This window comes from Scyliorhinus torazame, unplaced genomic scaffold (genome assembly GCF_047496885.1).
Source record: "Scyliorhinus torazame isolate Kashiwa2021f unplaced genomic scaffold, sScyTor2.1 scaffold_83, whole genome shotgun sequence".
Taxonomy (NCBI): Eukaryota; Metazoa; Chordata; class Chondrichthyes; order Carcharhiniformes; family Scyliorhinidae; genus Scyliorhinus; species Scyliorhinus torazame.
The window spans coordinates 425,003-446,507 of NW_027307810.1; positions in this window are offsets into that span (position 1 = coordinate 425,003).

Genomic DNA, 21,505 nt, shown 5'->3' on the forward strand with positions numbered 1-21,505 from the left:
CTCGGCGAGTTAAGCATTTTGAGTAATTTGCCGATTGGTTTCAGAACGTCTTGCATTAAAATTAACTATTTTTTGCCAACCTTTCATTGTGGGAAAAAAGTGATTGTCTCGGCGAGTTAAGCATTTTGAGTAATTTGCCGATAGGTTTCAGAACGTCTTGCATCAAAATGAACTATTTTTTGCCAGACATTCATTGTGGGAAAAAAGTGATTTTCTCGGCGAGTTAAGCATTTTGAGTAATTTGCCGATTGGTTTCAGAACGGCTTGCATCAAAATTAACTGTTTATTGCCAGACATTCATTGTGGAAAGAAAGAGATTTTCTCGGCGAGTTAAGCATTTTGAGTAATTTGCCGATAAGTTTCAGAAGGTCTTGCATCAAAATGAACTATTTTTTGCCAGACATTCATTGTGGGAAAAAAGAGATTTTCTCGGCGAGTTAAGCATTTTGAGTAATTTACCGATTGATTTCAGAACGTCTTGCATTGAAATTTACTATTTTTTGCCAGACATTCATTGTGGAACAAAAGTGAGTTTCTCGGCGAGTTAAGGATTTTGAGTAATTTGCCGATTGGTTTCAGAACGGCTTGCATTGAAATTTACTATTATTTGCCAGACCTTCATTGTGGGAAAAAAGTGATTTTCTCGGCTAGTTAAGCATTTTGAGTAATTTGCCGATTGGTTTCAGAACGTCTTGCATTAAAATTAACTATTTTTTGCCAACCTTTCATTGTGGGAAAAAAGTGATTGTCTCGGCTAGTTAAGCATTTTGAGTAATTTGCCGATTGGTTTCAGAACGTCTTGCATTGAAATTTACTATTTTTTGCCAACCTTTCATTGTGGGAAAAAAGTGATTGTCTCGGCGAGTTAAGCATTTTGAGTAATTTGCCGATTGGTTTCAGAACGGCTTGCATTGAAATTTACTGTTATTTGCCAGACAATAATTGTGGGGAAAAAGTGATTTTCTCGGCGAGTTAAGCATTTTGAGTAATTTGCCGATTGGTTTCAGAACGGCTTGCATTGAAATTTACTATTATTTGCCAGACCTTCATTGTGGGAAAAAAGTGATTTTCTCGGCTAGTTAAGCATTTTGAGTAATTTGCCGATTGGTTTCAGAACGTCTTGCATTAAAATTAACTATTTTTTGCCAACCTTTCATTGTGGGAAAAAAGTGATTGTCTCGGCGAGTTAAGCATTTTGAGTAATTTGCCGATAGGTTTCAGAACGTCTTGCATCAAAATGAACTATTTTTTGCCAGACATTCATTGTGGGAAAAAAGTGATTTTCTCGGCGAGTTAAGCATTTTGAGTAATTTGCCGATTGGTTTCAGAACGGCTTGCATCAAAATTAACTGTTTATTGCCAGACATTCAATGTGGGAAATAAGTGAATTTCTCGGCGAGTAAAGCATTTTGAGGTATTTGCCGATTAGTTTCGGTACGTCTTGCATTGAAATTTACTATTTTTTGCCAGCCATTCATTGTGGAAGAAAAGTGATTTTCTCGGTGAGTTAAGCATTTTGAGTAATTTGCCGATAGGTTTCAGAACGTCTTGCATCAAAATGAACTATATTTTGCCAGACATTCATTGTGGGAAAAAAGTGATTTTCTCGGCGAGTTAAGCATTTTGAGTAATTTGCCGATTGGTTTCAGAACGGCTTGCATCAAAATTAACGATTTTTTGCCAGACATACATTGTGGGCAAAAACTGATTTTCTCGGCGAGTTAAGCATTTTGAGTAATTTGCCGATTGGTTTCTCAAAGTTTTGCATGGAAATTAACAATTTTTTGCCAAACCATTCATTGTGAGAAAAAAGTGATTTTCTCGGCGAGTTAAGCATTTTGAGTAATTTGCCGATAGATTTCAGAACGTCTTGCATCAAAATGAACTATTTTTTGCCAGCCATTCATTGTGGGAATAAAGTGATTTTCTCGGCGTGTTAAGCATTTTGAGTAATTTGCCGATTGGTTTCAGAACGGCTTGCATTGAAATTTACTATTTTTTGCCAGACATTCATTGTGGAACAAAAGTGATTTTCTCGGTGAGTTAATCATTTTGAGTAATTTGCCGATTGGTTTCAGACCGGCTTGCATTGAAATTTACTGTTATTTGCCAGACATTAATTGTGGGGAAAAAGTGATTTTTTTTCGGCGAGTTAAGCATTTTGAGTAATTTGCCGATTGGTTTCAGAACGGCTTGCATGGAAATTAACAATTTTTTGCCAAACCATTCATTGTGAGAAAAAAGTGATTTTCTCGGCGAGTTAAGCATTTTGAGGTATTTGCTGATTAGTTTCAGTACGTATTGCATTGAAATTTACTATTTTTTGCCAGACATTCATTGTGGAACAAAAGTGATTTTCTCGGCGAGTTAAGCATTTTGAGTTATTTGCCGATTAGTTTCAGAACGTCTTGCATTGAAATTTACTATTTTTTGCCAGACATTCATTGTGGAACAAAAGTGATTTTCTCGGTGAGTTAAGGATTTTGAGTAATTTGCCGATTGGTTTCAGAACGGCTTGCATTGAAATTTACTGTTATTTGCCAGACAATAATTGTGGGGAAAAAGTGATTTTCTCGGCGAGTTAAGCATTTTGAGTAATTTGCCGATTGGTTTCAGAACGGCTTGCATTGAAATTTACTATTATTTGCCAGACCTTCATTGTGGGAAAAAAGTGATTTTCTCGGCTAGTTAAGCATTTTGAGTAATTTGCCGATTGGTTTCAGAACGTCTTGCATTAAAATTAACTATTTTTTGCCAACCTTTCATTGTGGGAAAAAAGTGATTGTCTCGGCGAGTTAAGCATTTTGAGTAATTTGCCGATAGGTTTCAGAACGTCTTGCATCAAAATGAACTATTTTTTGCCAGACATTCATTGTGGGAAAAAAGTGATTTTCTCGGCGAGTTAAGCATTTTGAGTAATTTGCCGATTGGTTTCAGAACGGCTTGCATCAAAATTAACTGTTTATTGCCAGACATTCAATGTGGGAAATAAGTGAATTTCTCGGCGAGTAAAGCATTTTGAGGTATTTGCCGATTAGTTTCAGTACGTCTTGCATTGAAATTTACTATTTTTTGCCAGCCATTCATTGTGGAAGAAAAGTGATTTTCTCGGTGAGTTAAGCATTTTGAGTAATTTGCCGATAGGTTTCAGAACGTCTTGCATCAAAATGAACTATATTTTGCCAGACATTCATTGTGGGAAAAAAGTGATTTTCTCGGCGAGTTAAGCATTTTGAGTAATTTGCCGATTGGTTTCAGAACGGCTTGCATCAAAATTAACGATTTTTTGCCAGACATACATTGTGGGCAAAAAGTGATTTTCTCGGCGAGTTAAGCATTTTGAGTAATTTGCCGATTGGTTTCTCAAAGTTTTGCATGGAAATTAACAATTTTTTGCCAAACCATTCATTGTGAGAAAAAAGTGATTTTCTCGGCGAGTTAAGCATTTTGAGTAATTTGCCGATAGATTTCAGAACGTCTTGCATCAAAATGAACTATTTTTTGCCAGCCATTCATTGTGGGAATAAAGTGATTTTCTCGGCGTGTTAAGCATTTTGAGTAATTTGCCGATTGGTTTCAGAACGGCTTGCATTGAAATTTACTATTTTTTGCCAGACATTCATTGTGGAACAAAAGTGATTTTCTCGGTGAGTTAAGCATTTTGAGTAATTTGCCGATTGGTTTCAGAACGGCTTGCATTGAAATTTACTGTTATTTGCCAGACATTAATTGTGGGGAAAAAGTGATTTTTTTTCGGCGAGTTAAGCATTTTGAGTAATTTGCCGATTGGTTTCAGAACGGCTTGCATGGAAATTAACAATTTTTTGCCAAACCATTCATTGTGAGAAAAAAGTGATTTTCTCGGCGAGTTAAGCATTTTGAGGTATTTGCTGATTAGTTTCAGTACGTATTGCATTGAAATTTACTATTTTTTGCCAGACATTCATTGTGGAACAAAAGTGATTTTCTCGGCGAGTTAAGCATTTTGAGTTATTTGCCGATTAGTTTCAGAACGTCTTGCATTGAAATTTACTATTTTTTGCCAGACATTCATTGTGGAACAAAAGTGATTTTCTCGGTGAGTTAAGGATTTTGAGTAATTTGCCGATTGGTTTCAGAACGGCTTGCATTGAAATTTACTGTTATTTGCCAGACAATAATTGTGGGGAAAAAGTGATTTTCTCGGCGAGTTAAGCATTTTGAGTAATTTGCCGATTGGTTTCAGAACAGCTTGCATTGAAATTTACTATTATTTGCCAGACCTTCATTGTGGGAAAAAAGTGATTTTCTCGGCTAGTTAAGCATTTTGAGTAATTTGCCGATTGGTTTCAGAACGTCTTGCATTAAAATGAACTATTTTTTGCCAGACATTCATTGTGGGAAAAAAGTGATTGTCTCGGCGAGTTAAGCATTTTGAGTAATTTGCCGATAGGTTTCAGAACGTCTTGCATCAAAATGAACTATTTTTTGCCAGACATTCATTGTGGGAAAAAAGTGATTTTCTCGGCGAGTTAAGCATTTTGAGTAATTTGCCGATTGGTTTCAGAACGGCTTGCATCAAAATTAACTGTTTATTGCCAGACATTCATTGTGGAAAGAAAGAGATTTTCTCGGCGAGTTAAGCATTTTGAGTAATTTGCCGATAAGTTTCAGAAGGTCTTGCATCAAAATGAACTATTTTTTGCCAGACATTCATTGTGGGAAAAAAGAGATTTTCTCGGCGAGTTAAGCATTTTGAGTAATTTACCGATTGATTTCAGAACGTCTTGCATTGAAATTTACTATTTTTTGCCAGACATTCATTGTGGAACAAAAGTGATTTTCTCGGCGAGTTAAGGATTTTGAGTAATTTGCCGATTGGTTTCAGAACGGCTTGCATTGAAATTTACTATTATTTGCCAGACCTTCATTGTGGGAAAAAAGTGATTTTCTCGGCTAGTTAAGCATTTTGAGTAATTTGCCGATTGGTTTCAGAACGTCTTGCATTAAAATTAACTATTTTTTGCCAACCTTTCATTGTGGGAAAAAAGTGATTGTCTCGGCTAGTTAAGCATTTTGAGTAATTTGCCGATTGGTTTCAGAACGTCTTGCATTGAAATTTACTATTTTTTGCCAACCTTTCATTGTGGGAAAAAAGTGATTGTCTCGGCGAGTTAAGCATTTTGAGTAATTTGCCGATTGGTTTCAGAACGGCTTGCATTGAAATTTACTGTTATTTGCCAGACAATAATTGTGGGGAAAAAGTGATTTTCTCGGCGAGTTAAGCATTTTGAGTAATTTGCCGATTGGTTTCAGAACGGCTTGCATTGAAATTTACTATTATTTGCCAGACCTTCATTGTGGGAAAAAAGTGATTTTCTCGGCTAGTTAAGCATTTTGAGTAATTTGCCGATTGGTTTCAGAACGTCTTGCATTAAAATTAACTATTTTTTGCCAACCTTTCATTGTGGGAAAAAAGTGATTGTCTCGGCGAGTTAAGCATTTTGAGTAATTTGCCGATAGGTTTCAGAACGTCTTGCATCAAAATGAACTATTTTTTGCCAGACATTCATTGTGGGAAAAAAGTGATTTTCTCGGCGAGTTAAGCATTTTGAGTAATTTGCCGATTGGTTTCAGAACGGCTTGCATCAAAATTAACTGTTTATTGCCAGACATTCAATGTGGGAAATAAGTGAATTTCTCGGCGAGTAAAGCATTTTGAGGTATTTGCCGATTAGTTTCGGTACGTCTTGCATTGAAATTTACTATTTTTTGCCAGCCATTCATTGTGGAAGAAAAGTGATTTTCTCGGTGAGTTAAGCATTTTGAGTAATTTGCCGATAGGTTTCAGAACGTCTTGCATCAAAATGAACTATATTTTGCCAGACATTCATTGTGGGAAAAAAGTGATTTTCTCGGCGAGTTAAGCATTTTGAGTAATTTGCCGATTGGTTTCAGAACGGCTTGCATCAAAATTAACGATTTTTTGCCAGACATACATTGTGGGCAAAAACTGATTTTCTCGGCGAGTTGAGCATTTTGAGTAATTTGCCGATTGGTTTCTCAAAGTTTTGCATGGAAATTAACAATTTTTTGCCAAACCATTCATTGTGAGAAAAAAGTGATTTTCTCGGCGAGTTAAGCATTTTGAGTAATTTGCCGATAGATTTCAGAACGTCTTGCATCAAAATGAACTATTTTTTGCCAGCCATTCATTGTGGGAATAAAGTGATTTTCTCGGCGTGTTAAGCATTTTGAGTAATTTGCCGATTGGTTTCAGAACGGCTTGCATTGAAATTTACTATTTTTTGCCAGACATTCATTGTGGAACAAAAGTGATTTTCTCGGTGAGTTAAGCATTTTGAGTAATTTGCCGATTGGTTTCAGACCGGCTTGCATTGAAATTTACTGTTATTTGCCAGACATTAATTGTGGGGAAAAAGTGATTTTTTTTCGGCTAGTTAAGCATTTTGAGTAATTTGCCGATTGGTTTCAGAACGGCTTGCATGGAAATTAACAATTTTTTGCCAAACCATTCATTGTGAGAAAAAAGTGATTTTCTCGGCGAGTTAAGCATTTTGAGGTATTTGCTGATTAGTTTCAGTACGTATTGCATTGAAATTTACTATTTTTTGCCAGACATTCATTGTGGAACAAAAGTGATTTTCTCGGCGAGTTAAGCATTTTGAGTTATTTGCCGATTAGTTTCAGAACGTCTTGCATTGAAATTTACTATTTTTTGCCAGACATTCATTGTGGAACAAAAGTGATTTTCTCGGTGAGTTAAGGATTTTGAGTAATTTGCCGATTGGTTTCAGAACGGCTTGCATTGAAATTTACTGTTATTTGCCAGACAATAATTGTGGGGAAAAAGTGATTTTCTCGGCGAGTTAAGCATTTTGAGTAATTTGCCGATTGGTTTCAGAACAGCTTGCATTGAAATTTACTATTATTTGCCAGACCTTCATTGTGGGAAAAAAGTGATTTTCTCGGCTAGTTAAGCATTTTGAGTAATTTGCCGATTGGTTTCAGAACGTCTTGCATTAAAATGAACTATTTTTTGCCAGACATTCATTGTGGGAAAAAAGTGATTGTCTCGGCGAGTTAAGCATTTTGAGTAATTTGCCGATAGGTTTCAGAACGTCTTGCATCAAAATGAACTATTTTTTGCCAGACATTCATTGTGGGAAAAAAGTGATTTTCTCGGCGAGTTAAGCATTTTGAGTAATTTGCCGATTGGTTTCAGAACGGCTTGCATCAAAATTAACTGTTTATTGCCAGACATTCATTGTGGAAAGAAAGAGATTTTCTCGGCGAGTTAAGCATTTTGAGTAATTTGCCGATAAGTTTCAGAAGGTCTTGCATCAAAATGAACTATTTTTTGCCAGACATTCATTGTGGGAAAAAAGAGATTTTCTCGGCGAGTTAAGCATTTTGAGTAATTTACCGATTGATTTCAGAACGTCTTGCATTGAAATTTACTATTTTTTGCCAGACATTCATTGTGGAACAAAAGTGATTTTCTCGGCGAGTTAAGGATTTTGAGTAATTTGCCGATTGGTTTCAGAACGGCTTGCATTGAAATTTACTATTATTTGCCAGACCTTCATTGTGGGAAAAAAGTGATTTTCTCGGCTAGTTAAGCATTTTGAGTAATTTGCCGATTGGTTTCAGAACGTCTTGCATTAAAATTAACTATTTTTTGCCAACCTTTCATTGTGGGAAAAAAGTGATTGTCTCGGCTAGTTAAGCATTTTGAGTAATTTGCCGATTGGTTTCAGAACGTCTTGCATTGAAATTTACTATTTTTTGCCAACCTTTCATTGTGGGAAAAAAGTGATTGTCTCGGCGAGTTAAGCATTTTGAGTAATTTGCCGATTGGTTTCAGAACGGCTTGCATTGAAATTTACTGTTATTTGCCAGACAATAATTGTGGGGAAAAAGTGATTTTCTCGGCGAGTTAAGCATTTTGAGTAATTTGCCGATTGGTTTCAGAACGGCTTGCATTGAAATTTACTATTATTTGCCAGACCTTCATTGTGGGAAAAAAGTGATTTTCTCGGCTAGTTAAGCATTTTGAGTAATTTGCCGATTGGTTTCAGAACGTCTTGCATTAAAATTAACTATTTTTTGCCAACCTTTCATTGTGGGAAAAAAGTGATTGTCTCGGCGAGTTAAGCATTTTGAGTAATTTGCCGATAGGTTTCAGAACGTCTTGCATCAAAATGAACTATTTTTTGCCAGACATTCATTGTGGGAAAAAAGTGATTTTCTCGGCGAGTTAAGCATTTTGAGTAATTTGCCGATTGGTTTCAGAACGGCTTGCATCAAAATTAACTGTTTATTGCCAGACATTCAATGTGGGAAATAAGTGAATTTCTCGGCGAGTAAAGCATTTTGAGGTATTTGCCGATTAGTTTCGGTACGTCTTGCATTGAAATTTACTATTTTTTGCCAGCCATTCATTGTGGAAGAAAAGTGATTTTCTCGGTGAGTTAAGCATTTTGAGTAATTTGCCGATAGGTTTCAGAACGTCTTGCATCAAAATGAACTATATTTTGCCAGACATTCATTGTGGGAAAAAAGTGATTTTCTCGGCGAGTTAAGCATTTTGAGTAATTTGCCGATTGGTTTCAGAACGGCTTGCATCAAAATTAACGATTTTTTGCCAGACATACATTGTGGGCAAAAACTGATTTTCTCGGCGAGTTGAGCATTTTGAGTAATTTGCCGATTGGTTTCTCAAAGTTTTGCATGGAAATTAACAATTTTTTGCCAAACCATTCATTGTGAGAAAAAAGTGATTTTCTCGGCGAGTTAAGCATTTTGAGTAATTTGCCGATAGATTTCAGAACGTCTTGCATCAAAATGAACTATTTTTTGCCAGCCATTCATTGTGGGAATAAAGTGATTTTCTCGGCGTGTTAAGCATTTTGAGTAATTTGCCGATTGGTTTCAGAACGGCTTGCATTGAAATTTACTATTTTTTGCCAGACATTCATTGTGGAACAAAAGTGATTTTCTCGGTGAGTTAAGCATTTTGAGTAATTTGCCGATTGGTTTCAGACCGGCTTGCATTGAAATTTACTGTTATTTGCCAGACATTAATTGTGGGGAAAAAGTGATTTTTTTTCGGCGAGTTAAGCATTTTGAGTAATTTGCCGATTGGTTTCAGAACGGCTTGCATGGAAATTAACAATTTTTTGCCAAACCATTCATTGTGAGAAAAAAGTGATTTTCTCGGCGAGTTAAGCATTTTGAGGTATTTGCTGATTAGTTTCAGTACGTATTGCATTGAAATTTACTATTTTTTGCCAGACATTCATTGTGGAACAAAAGTGATTTTCTCGGCGAGTTAAGCATTTTGAGTTATTTGCCGATTAGTTTCAGAACGTCTTGCATTGAAATTTACTATTTTTTGCCAGACATTCATTGTGGAACAAAAGTGATTTTCTCGGTGAGTTAAGGATTTTGAGTAATTTGCCGATTGGTTTCAGAACGGCTTGCATTGAAATTTACTGTTATTTGCCAGACATTAATTGTGGGGAAAAAGTGATTTTTTTTCGGCGAGTTAAGCATTTTGAGTAATTTGCCGATTGGTTTCAGAACGGCTTGCATGGAAATTAACAATTTTTTGCCAAACCATTCATTGTGAGAAAAAAGTGATTTTCTCGGCGAGTTAAGCATTTTGAGGTATTTGCTGATTAGTTTCAGTACGTATTGCATTGAAATTTACTATTTTTTGCCAGACATTCATTGTGGAACAAAAGTGATTTTCTCGGCGAGTTAAGCATTTTGAGTTATTTGCCGATTAGTTTCAGAACGTCTTGCATTGAAATTTACTATTTTTGCCAGACATTCATTGTGGAACAAAAGTGATTTTCTCGGTGAGTTAAGGATTTTGAGTAATTTGCCGATTGGTTTCAGAACGGCTTGCATTGAAATTTACTGTTATTTGCCAGACAATAATTGTCGGGAAAAAGTGATTTTCTCGGCGAGTTAAGCATTTTGAGTAATTTGCCGATTGGTTTCAGAAAAGCTTGCATTGAAATTTACTATTATTTGCCAGACCTTCATTGTGGGAAAAAAGTGATTTTCTCGGCTAGTTAAGCATTTTGAGTAATTTGCCGATTGGTTTCAGAACGTTTTGCATTAAAATTAACTATTTTTTGCCAACCTTTCATTGTGGGAAAAAAGTGATTGTCTCGGCGAGTTAAGCATTTTGAGTAATTTGCCGATAGGTTTCAGAACGTCTTGCATCAAAATGAACTATTTTTTGCCAGACATTCATTGTGGGAAAAAAGTGATTTTCTCGGCGAGTTAAGCATTTTGAGTAATTTGCCGATTGGTTTCAGAACGGCTTGCATCAAAATTAACTGTTTATTGCCAGACATTCAATGTGGGAAATAAGTGAATTTCTCGGCGAGTAAAGCATTTTGAGGTATTTGCCGATTAGTTTCAGTACGTCTTGCATTGAAATTTACTATTTTTTGCCAGCCATTCATTGTGGAAGAAAAGTGATTTTCTCGGTGAGTTAAGCATTTTGAGTAATTTGCCGATAGGTTTCAGAACGTCTTGCATCAAAATGAACTATATTTTGCCAGACATTCATTGTGGGAAAAAAGTGATTTTCTCGGCGAGTTAAGCATTTTGAGTAATTTGCCGATTGGTTTCAGAACGGCTTGCATCAAAATTAACGATTTTTTGCCAGACATACATTGTGGGCAAAAAGTGATTTTCTCGGCGAGTTAAGCATTTTGAGTAATTTGCCGATTGGTTTCTCAAAGTTTTGCATGGAAATTAACAATTTTTTGCCAAACCATTCATTGTGAGAAAAAAGTGATTTTCTCGGCGAGTTAAGCATTTTGAGTAATTTGCCGATAGATTTCAGAACGTCTTGCATCAAAATGAACTATTTTTCGCCAGCCATTCATTGTGGGAATAAAGTGATTTTCTCGGCGTGTTAAGCATTTTGAGTAATTTGCCGATTGGTTTCAGAACGGCTTGCATTGAAATTTACTATTTTTTGCCAGACATTCATTGTGGAACAAAAGTGATTTTCTCGGTGAGTTAAGCATTTTGAGTAATTTGCCGATTGGTTTCAGAACGGCTTGCATTGAAATTTACTGTTATTTGCCAGACATTAATTGTGGGGAAAAAGTGATTTTTTTTCGGCGAGTTAAGCATTTTGAGTAATTTGCCGATTGGTTTCAGAACGGCTTGCATGGAAATTAACAATTTTTTGCCAAACCATTCATTGTGAGAAAAAAGTGATTTTCTCGGCGAGTTAAGCATTTTGAGGTATTTGCTGATTAGTTTCAGAACGTCTTGCATTGAAATTTACTATTTTTTGCCAGACATTCATTGTGGAACAAAAGTGATTTTCTCGGTGAGTTAAGGATTTTGAGTAATTTGCCGATTGGTTTCAGAACGGCTTGCATTGAAATTTACTGTTATTTGCCAGACAATAATTGTGGGGAAAAAGTGATTTTCTCGGCGAGTTAAGCATTTTGAGTAATTTGCCGATTGGTTTCAGAACGGCTTGCATTGAAATTTACTATTATTTGCCAGACCTTCATTGTGGGAAAAAAGTGATTTTCTCGTCTAGTTAAGCATTTTGAGTAATTTGCCGATTGGTTTCAGAACGTCTTGCATTAAAATTAACTATTTTTTGCCAACCTTTCATTGTGGGAAAAAAGTGATTGTCTCGGCGAGTTAAGCATTTTGAGTAATTTGCCGATAGGTTTCAGAACGTCTTGCATCAAAATGAACTATTTTTTGCCAGACATTCATTGTGGGAAAAAAGTGATTTTCTCGGCGAGTTAAGCATTTTGAGTAATTTGCCGATTGGTTTCAGAACGGCTTGCATCAAAATTAACTGTTTATTGCCAGACATTCAATGTGGGAAATAAGTGAATTTCTCGGCGAGTAAAGCATTTTGAGGTATTTGCCGATTAGTTTCAGTACGTCTTGCATTGAAATTTACTATTTTTTGCCAGCCATTCATTGTGGAAGAAAAGTGATTTTCTCGGTGAGTTAAGCATTTTGAGTAATTTGCCGATAGGTTTCAGAACGTCTTGCATCAAAATGAACTATATTTTGCCAGACATTCATTGTGGGAAAAAAGTGATTTTCTCGGCGAGTTAAGCATTTTGAGTAATTTGCCGATTGGTTTCAGAACGGCTTGCATCAAAATTAACGATTTTTTGCCAGACATACATTGTGGGCAAAAAGTGATTTTCTCGGCGAGTTAAGCATTTTGAGTAATTTGCCGATTGGTTTCTCAAAGTTTTGCATGGAAATTAACAATTTTTTGCCAAACCATTCATTGTGAGAAAAAAGTGATTTTCTCGGCGAGTTAAGCATTTTGAGTAATTTGCCGATAGATTTCAGAACGTCTTGCATCAAAATGAACTATTTTTTGCCAGCCATTCATTGTGGGAATAAAGTGATTTTCTCGGCGTGTTAAGCATTTTGAGTAATTTGCCGATTGGTTTCAGAACGGCTTGCATTGAAATTTACTATTTTTTGCCAGACATTCATTGTGGAACAAAAGTGATTTTCTCGGTGAGTTAAGCATTTTGAGTAATTTGCCGATTGGTTTCAGAACGGCTTGCATTGAAATTTATTGTTATTTGCCAGACATTAATTGTGGGGAAAAAGTGATTTTTTTTCGGCGAGTTAAGCATTTTGAGTAATTTGCCGATTGGTTTCAGAACGGCTTGCATGGAAATTAACAATTTTTTGCCAAACCATTCATTGTGAGAAAAAAGTGATTTTCTCGGCGAGTTAAGCATTTTGAGGTATTTGCTGATTAGTTTCAGTACGTATTGCATTGAAATTTACTATTTTTTGCCAGACATTCATTGTGGAACAAAAGTGATTTTCTCGGCGAGTTAAGCATTTTGAGTTATTTGCCGATTAGTTTCAGAACGTCTTGCATTGAAATTTACTATTTTTTGCCAGACATTCATTGTGGAACAAAAGTGATTTTCTCGGTGAGTTAAGGATTTTGAGTAATTTGCCGATTGGTTTCAGAACGGCTTGCATTGAAATTTACTGTTATTTGCCAGACAATAATTGTGGGGAAAAAGTGATTTTCTCGGCGAGTTAAGCATTTTGAGTAATTTGCCGATTGGTTTCAGAACAGCTTGCATTGAAATTTACTATTATTTGCCAGACCTTCATTGTGGGAAAAAAGTGATTTTCTCGGCTAGTTAAGCATTTTGAGTAATTTGCCGATTGGTTTCAGAACGTCTTGCATTAAAATTAACTATTTTTTGCCAACCTTTCATTGTGGGAAAAAAGTGATTGTCTCGGCGAGTTAAGCATTTTGAGTAATTTGCCGATAGGTTTCAGAACGTCTTGCATCAAAATGAACTATTTTTTGCCAGACATTCATTGTGGGAAAAAAGTGATTGTCTCGGCGAGTTAAGCATTTTGAGTAATTTGCCGATAGGTTTCAGAACGTCTTGCATCAAAATGAACTATTTTTTGCCAGACATTCATTGTGGGAAAAAAGTGATTTTCTCGGCGAGTTAAGCATTTTGAGTAATTTGCCGATTGGTTTCAGAACGGCTTGCATCAAAATTAACTGTTTATTGCCAGACATTCATTGTGGAAAGAAAGAGATTTTCTCGGCGAGTTAAGCATTTTGAGTAATTTGCCGATAAGTTTCAGAAGGTCTTGCATCAAAATGAACTATTTTTTGCCAGACATTCATTGTGGGAAAAAAGAGATTTTCTCGGCGAGTTAAGCATTTTGAGTAATTTACCGATTGATTTCAGAACGTCTTGCATTGAAATTTACTATTTTTTGCCAGACATTCATTGTGGAACAAAAGTGATTTTCTCGGCGAGTTAAGGATTTTGAGTAATTTGCCGATTGGTTTCAGAACGGCTTGCATTGAAATTTACTATTATTTGCCAGACCTTCATTGTGGGAAAAAAGTGATTTTCTCGGCTAGTTAAGCATTTTGAGTAATTTGCCGATTGGTTTCAGAACGTCTTGCATTAAAATTAACTATTTTTTGCCAACCTTTCATTGTGGGAAAAAAGTGATTGTCTCGGCTAGTTAAGCATTTTGAGTAATTTGCCGATTGGTTTCAGAACGTCTTGCATTGAAATTTACTATTTTTTGCCAACCTTTCATTGTGGGAAAAAAGTGATTGTCTCGGCGAGTTAAGCATTTTGAGTAATTTGCCGATTGGTTTCAGAACGGCTTGCATTGAAATTTACTGTTATTTGCCAGACAATAATTGTGGGGAAAAAGTGATTTTCTCGGCGAGTTAAGCATTTTGAGTAATTTGCCGATTGGTTTCAGAACGGCTTGCATTGAAATTTACTATTATTTGCCAGACCTTCATTGTGGGAAAAAAGTGATTTTCTCGGCTAGTTAAGCATTTTGAGTAATTTGCCGATTGGTTTCAGAACGTCTTGCATTAAAATTAACTATTTTTTGCCAACCTTTCATTGTGGGAAAAAAGTGATTGTCTCGGCGAGTTAAGCATTTTGAGTAATTTGCCGATAGGTTTCAGAACGTCTTGCATCAAAATGAACTATTTTTTGCCAGACATTCATTGTGGGAAAAAAGTGATTTTCTCGGCGAGTTAAGCATTTTGAGTAATTTGCCGATTGGTTTCAGAACGGCTTGCATCAAAATTAACTGTTTATTGCCAGACATTCAATGTGGGAAATAAGTGAATTTCTCGGCGAGTAAAGCATTTTGAGGTATTTGCCGATTAGTTTCGGTACGTCTTGCATTGAAATTTACTATTTTTTGCCAGCCATTCATTGTGGAAGAAAAGTGATTTTCTCGGTGAGTTAAGCATTTTGAGTAATTTGCCGATAGGTTTCAGAACGTCTTGCATCAAAATGAACTATATTTTGCCAGACATTCATTGTGGGAAAAAAGTGATTTTCTCGGCGAGTTAAGCATTTTGAGTAATTTGCCGATTGGTTTCAGAACGGCTTGCATCAAAATTAACGATTTTTTGCCAGACATACATTGTGGGCAAAAACTGATTTTCTCGGCGAGTTGAGCATTTTGAGTAATTTGCCGATTGGTTTCTCAAAGTTTTGCATGGAAATTAACAATTTTTTGCCAAACCATTCATTGTGAGAAAAAAGTGATTTTCTCGGCGAGTTAAGCATTTTGAGTAATTTGCCGATAGATTTCAGAACGTCTTGCATCAAAATGAACTATTTTTTGCCAGCCATTCATTGTGGGAATAAAGTGATTTTCTCGGCGTGTTAAGCATTTTGAGTAATTTGCCGATTGGTTTCAGAACGGCTTGCATTGAAATTTACTATTTTTTGCCAGACATTCATTGTGGAACAAAAGTGATTTTCTCGGTGAGTTAAGCATTTTGAGTAATTTGCCGATAGGTTTCAGAACGTCTTGCATCAAAATGAACTATATTTTGCCAGCCATTCATTGTGGAAGAAAAGTGATTTTCTCGGTGAGTTAAGCATTTTGAGTAATTTGCCGATAGGTTTCAGAACGTCTTGCATCAAAATGAACTATATTTTGCCAGCCATTCATTGTGGGAATAAAGTGATTTTCTCGGCGTGTTAAGCATTTTGAGTAATTTGCCGATTGGTTTCAGAACGGCTTGCATTGAAATTTACTATTTTTTGCCAGACATTCATTGTGGAACAAAAGTGATTTTCTCGGTGAGTTAAGCATTTTGAGTAATTTGCCGATTGGTTTCAGAACGGCTTGCATGGAAATTAACAATTTTTTGCCAAACCATTCATTGTGAGAAAAAAGTGATTTTCTCGGCGAGTTAAGCATTTTGAGGTATTTGCTGATTAGTTTCAGTACGTATTGCATTGAAATTTACTATTTTTTGCCAGACATTCATTGTGGAACAAAAGTGATTTTCTCGGCGAGTTAAGCATTTTGAGTTATTTGCCGATTAGTTTCAGAACGTCTTGCATTGAAATTTACTATTTTTGCCAGACATTCATTGTGGAACAAAAGTGATTTTCTCGGTGAGTTAAGGATTTTGAGTAATTTGCCGATTGGTTTCAGAACGGCTTGCATTGAAATTTACTGTTATTTGCCAGACAATAATTGTGGGGAAAAAGTGATTTTCTCGGCGAGTTAAGCATTTTGAGTAATTTGCCGATTGGTTTCAGAACAGCTTGCATTGAAATTTACTATTATTTGCCAGACCTTCATTGTGGGAAAAAAGTGATTTTCTCGGCTAGTTAAGCATTTTGAGTAATTTGCCGATTGGTTTCAGAACGTCTTGCATTAAAATTAACTATTTTTTGCCAACCTTTCATTGTGGGAAAAAAGTGATTGTCTCGGCGAGTTAAGCATTTTGAGTAATTTGCCGATAGGTTTCAGAACGTCTTGCATCAAAATGAACTATTTTTTGCCAGACATTCATTGTGGGAAAAAAGTGATTTTCTCGGCGAGTTAAGCATTTTGAGTAATTTGCCGATTGGTTTCAGAACGGCTTGCATCAAAATTAACTGTTTATTGCCAGACATTCAATGTGGGAAATAAGTGAATTTCTCGGCGAGTAAAGCATTTTGAGGTATTTGCCGATTAGTTTCAGTACGTCTTGCATTGAAATTTACTATTTTTTGCCAGCCATTCATTGTGGAAGAAAAGTGATTTTCTCGGTGAGTTAAGCATTTTGAGTAATTTGCCGATAGGTTTCAGAACGTCTTGCATCAAAATGAACTATATTTTGCCAGACATTCATTGTGGGAAAAAAGTGATTTTCTCGGCGAGTTAAGCATTTTGAGTAATTTGCCGATTGGTTTCAGAACGGCTTGCATCAAAATTAACGATTTTTTGCCAGACATACATTGTGGGCAAAAAGTGATTTTCTCGGCGAGTTAAGCATTTTGAGTAATTTGCCGATTGGTTTCTCAAAGTTTTGCATGGAAATTAACAATTTTTTGCCAAACCATTCATTGTGAGAAAAAAGTGATTTTCTCGGCGAGTTAAGCATTTTGAGTAATTTGCCGATAGGTTTCAGAACGTCTTGCATCAAAATGAACTATATTTTGCCAGACATTCATTGTGGGAAAAAAGTGATTTTCTCGGCGAGTTAAGCATTTTGAGTAATTTGCCGATTGGTTTCAGAACGGCTTGCATCAAAATTAACGATTTTTTGCCAGACATACATTGTGGGCAAAAAGTGATTTTCTCGGCGAGTTAAGCATTTTGAGTAATTTGCCGATTGGTTTCTCAAAGTTTTGCATGGAAATTAACAATTTTTTGCCAAACCATTCATTGTGAGAAAAAAGTGATTTTCTCGGCGAGTTAAGCATTTTGAGTAATTTGCCGATAGATTTCAGAACGTCTTGCATCAAAATGAACTATTTTTCGCCAGCCATTCATTGTGGGAATAAAGTGATTTTCTCGGTGAGTTAAGCATTTTGAGTAATTTGCCGATTGGTTTCAGAACGGCTTGCATTGAAATTTACTATTTTTTGCCAGACATTCATTGTGGAACAAAAGTGATTTTCTCGGTGAGTTAAGCATTTTGAGTAATTTGCCGATTGGTTTCAGAACGGCTTGCATTGAAATTTACTGTTATTTGCCAGACATTAATTGTGGGGAAAAAGTGATTTTTTTTCGGCGAGTTAAGCATTTTGAGTAATTTGCCGATTGGTTTCAGAACGGCTTGCATGGAAATTAACAATTTTTTGCCAAACCATTCATTGTGAGAAAAAAGTGATTTTCTCGGCGAGTTAAGCATTTTGAGGTATTTGCTGATTAGTTTCAGAACGTCTTGCATTGAAATTTACTATTTTTTGCCAGACATTCATTGTGGAACAAAAGTGATTTTCTCGGTGAGTTAAGGATTTTGAGTAATTTGCCGATTGGTTTCAGAACGGCTTGCATTGAAATTTACTGTTATTTGCCAGACAATAATTGTGGGGAAAAAGTGATTTTCTCGGCGAGTTAAGCATTTTGAGTAATTTGCCGATTGGTTTCAGAACGGCTTGCATTGAAATTTACTATTATTTGCCAGACCTTCATTGTGGGAAAAAAGTGATTTTCTCGGCTAGTTAAGCATTTTGAGTAATTTGCCGATTGGTTTCAGAACGTCTTGCATTAAAATTAACTATTTTTTGCCAACCTTTCATTGTGGGAAAAAAGTGATTGTCTCGGCGAGTTAAGCATTTTGAGTAATTTGCCGATAGGTTTCAGAACGTCTTGCATCAAAATGAACTATTTTTTGCCAGACATTCATTGTGGGAAAAAAGTGATTTTCTCGGCGAGTTAAGCATTTTGAGTAATTTGCCGATTGGTTTCAGAACGGCTTGCATCAAAATTAACTGTTTATTGCCAGACATTCAATGTGGGAAATAAGTGAATTTCTCGGCGAGTAAAGCATTTTGAGGTATTTGCCGATTAGTTTCAGTACGTCTTGCATTGAAATTTACTATTTTTTGCCAGCCATTCATTGTGGAAGAAAAGTGATTTTCTCGGTGAGTTAAGCATTTTGAGTAATTTGCCGATAGGTTTCAGAACGTCTTGCATCAAAATGAACTATATTTTGCCAGACATTCATTGTGGGAAAAAAGTGATTTTCTCGGCGAGTTAAGCATTTTGAGTAATTTGCCGATTGGTTTCAGAACGGCTTGCATCAAAATTAACGATTTTTTGCCAGACATACATTGTGGGCAAAAAGTGATTTTCTCGGCGAGTTAAGCATTTTGAGTAATTTGCCGATTGGTTTCTCAAAGTTTTGCATGGAAATTAACAATTTTTTGCCAAACCATTCATTGTGAGAAAAAAGTGATTTTCTCGGCGAGTTAAGCATTTTGAGTAATTTGCCGATAGATTTCAGAACGTCTTGCATCAAAATGAACTATTTTTTGCCAGCCATTCATTGTGGGAATAAAGTGATTTTCTCGGCGTGTTAAGCATTTTGAGTAATTTGCCGATTGGTTTCAGAACGGCTTGCATTGAAATTTACTATTTTTTGCCAGACATTCATTGTGGAACAAAAGTGATTTTCTCGGTGAGTTAAGCATTTTGAGTAATTTGCCGATTGGTTTCAGAACGGCTTGCATTGAAATTTACTGTTATTTGCCAGACATTAATTGTGGGGAAAAAGTGATTTTTTTCGGCGAGTTAAGCATTTTGAGTAATTTGCCGATTGGTTTCAGAACGGCTTGCATGGAAATTAACAATTTTTTGCCAAACCATTCATTGTGAGAAAAAAGTGATTTTCTCGGCGAGTTAAGCATTTTGAGGTATTTGCTGATTAGTTTCAGTACGTATTGCATTGAAATTTACTATTTTTTGCCAGACATTCATTGTGGAACAAAAGTGATTTTCTCGGCGAGTTAAGCATTTTGAGTTATTTGCCGATTAGTTTCAGAACGTCTTGCATTGAAATTTACTATTTTTTGCCAGACATTCATTGTGGAACAAAAGTGATTTTCTCGGCGAGTTAAGCATTTTGAGTAATTTGCCGATAAGTTTCAGAAGGTCTTGCATCAAAATGAACTATTTTTTGCCAGACATTCATTGTTGGAAAAAAGAGATTTTCTCGGCGAGTTAAGCATTTTGAGTAATTTACCGATTGATTTCAGAACGTCTTGCATTGAAATTTACTATTTTTTGCCAGACATTCATTGTGGAACAAAAGTGATTTTCTCGGCGAGTTAAGGATTTTGAGTAATTTGCCGATTGGTTTCAGAACGGCTTGCATTGAAATTTACTATTATTTGCCAGACCTTCATTGTGGGAAAAAAGTGATTTTCTCGGCTAGTTAAGCATTTTGAGTAATTTACCGATTGGTTTCAGAACGTCTTGCATTAAAATTAACTATTTTTTGCCTACCTTTCATTGTGGGAAAAAAGTGATTGTCTCGGCGAGTTAAGCATTTTGAGTAATTTGCCGATAGGTTTCAGAACGTCTTGCATCAAAATGAACTATTTTTTGCCAGACATTCATTGTGGGAAAAAAGTGATTTTCTCGGCGAGTTAAGCATTTTGAGTAATTTGCCGATTGGTTTCAGAACGGCTTGCATCAAAATTAACTGTTTATTGCCAGACATTCAATGTGGGAAATAAGAGAATTTCTCGGCGAGTAAAGCATTTTGAGGTATTTGCCGATTAGTTTCAGTACGTCTTGCATTGAAATTTACTATTTTTTGCCAGCCATTCATTGTGGAAGAAAAGTGATTTTCTCGGCGAGTTAAGCTTTTTGAGTAATTTGCCGATAGGTTTCAGAACGTCTTGCATCAAAATGAACTATATTTTGCCAGACATTCATTGTGGGAAAAAAGTGATTTTCTCGGCGAGTTAAGCATTTTGAGTAATTTGCCGATTGGTTTCTCAAAGTTTTGCATGGAAATTAACAATTTTTTGCCAAACCATTCATTGTGAGAAAAAAGTGATTTTCTCGGCGAGTTAAGCATTTTGAGTAATTTGCCGATAGATTTCAGAACGGCTTGCATTGAAATTTACTATTTTTTGCCAGACATTCATTGTGGAACAAAAGTGATTTTCTCGGTGAGTTAAGCATTTTGAGTAATTTGCCGATTGGTTTCAGAACGGCTTGCATTGAAATTTACTGTTATTTGCCAGACATTAATTGTGGGGAAAAAGTGATTTTTTTCGGCGTGTTAAGCATTTTGAGTAATTTGCCGATTGGTTTCAGAACGGCTTCCATCAAAATTAACTATTTTTTGCCAGACCTTCGTTGTGGGAAAAAAGTGATTTTCTCGTCTACTTAAGCATTTTGAGTAATTTGCCGATTGGTTTCAGAACGTCTTGCATCAAAATGAACTATTTTTTGCCAGCCATTCATTGTGGGAAAAAAGTGATTTTCTCGGCGAGTTAAGCATTTTGAGTAATTTACCGATTAGTTTCAGTACGTCTTGCATTGAAATTTACTATTTTTTGCCAGACGTTCATTGTGGAACAAAAGTGATTTTCTCGGCGCGTTAAGCATTTTGAGTTATTTGCCGATTAGTTTCAGAACGTCTTGCATTGAAATTTACTATTTTTTGCCAGACATTCATTGTGGAGCAAAAGTGATTTTCTCGGCGAGTTAAGCATTTTGAGTAATTTGCCGATAGGTTTCAGAACGTCTTGCATCAAAATGAACTATTTTTTGCCAGACTTACATTGTGGGCAAAAAGTGATTTTCTCGGCGAGTTAAGCATTTTGAGTAATTTGCCCGTTGGTTTCAGAACGTCTTGCATGGAAATTAACAATTTTTTGCCAAACCATTCATTGTGAGTAAAAAGTGATTTTCTCGGCGAGTTAAGCATTTTGAGGTATTTGCTGATTAGTTTCAGTACGTATTGCATTGAAATTTACTATTTTTTGCCAGACATTCATTGTGGAACAAAAGTGATTTTCTCGGCGAGTTAAGCATTTTGAGTAATTTGCCGATAAGTTTAGCATTTTGAGTAATTAGCCGATTTGTTTCAGAACCGCTTGCATTGAAATTTACTATTATTTGCCAGACATTAATTGTGGGAAAGAAGTGATTTTCTCGGCGAGTTAAGCATTTTGAGAAATTTGCCGATTGG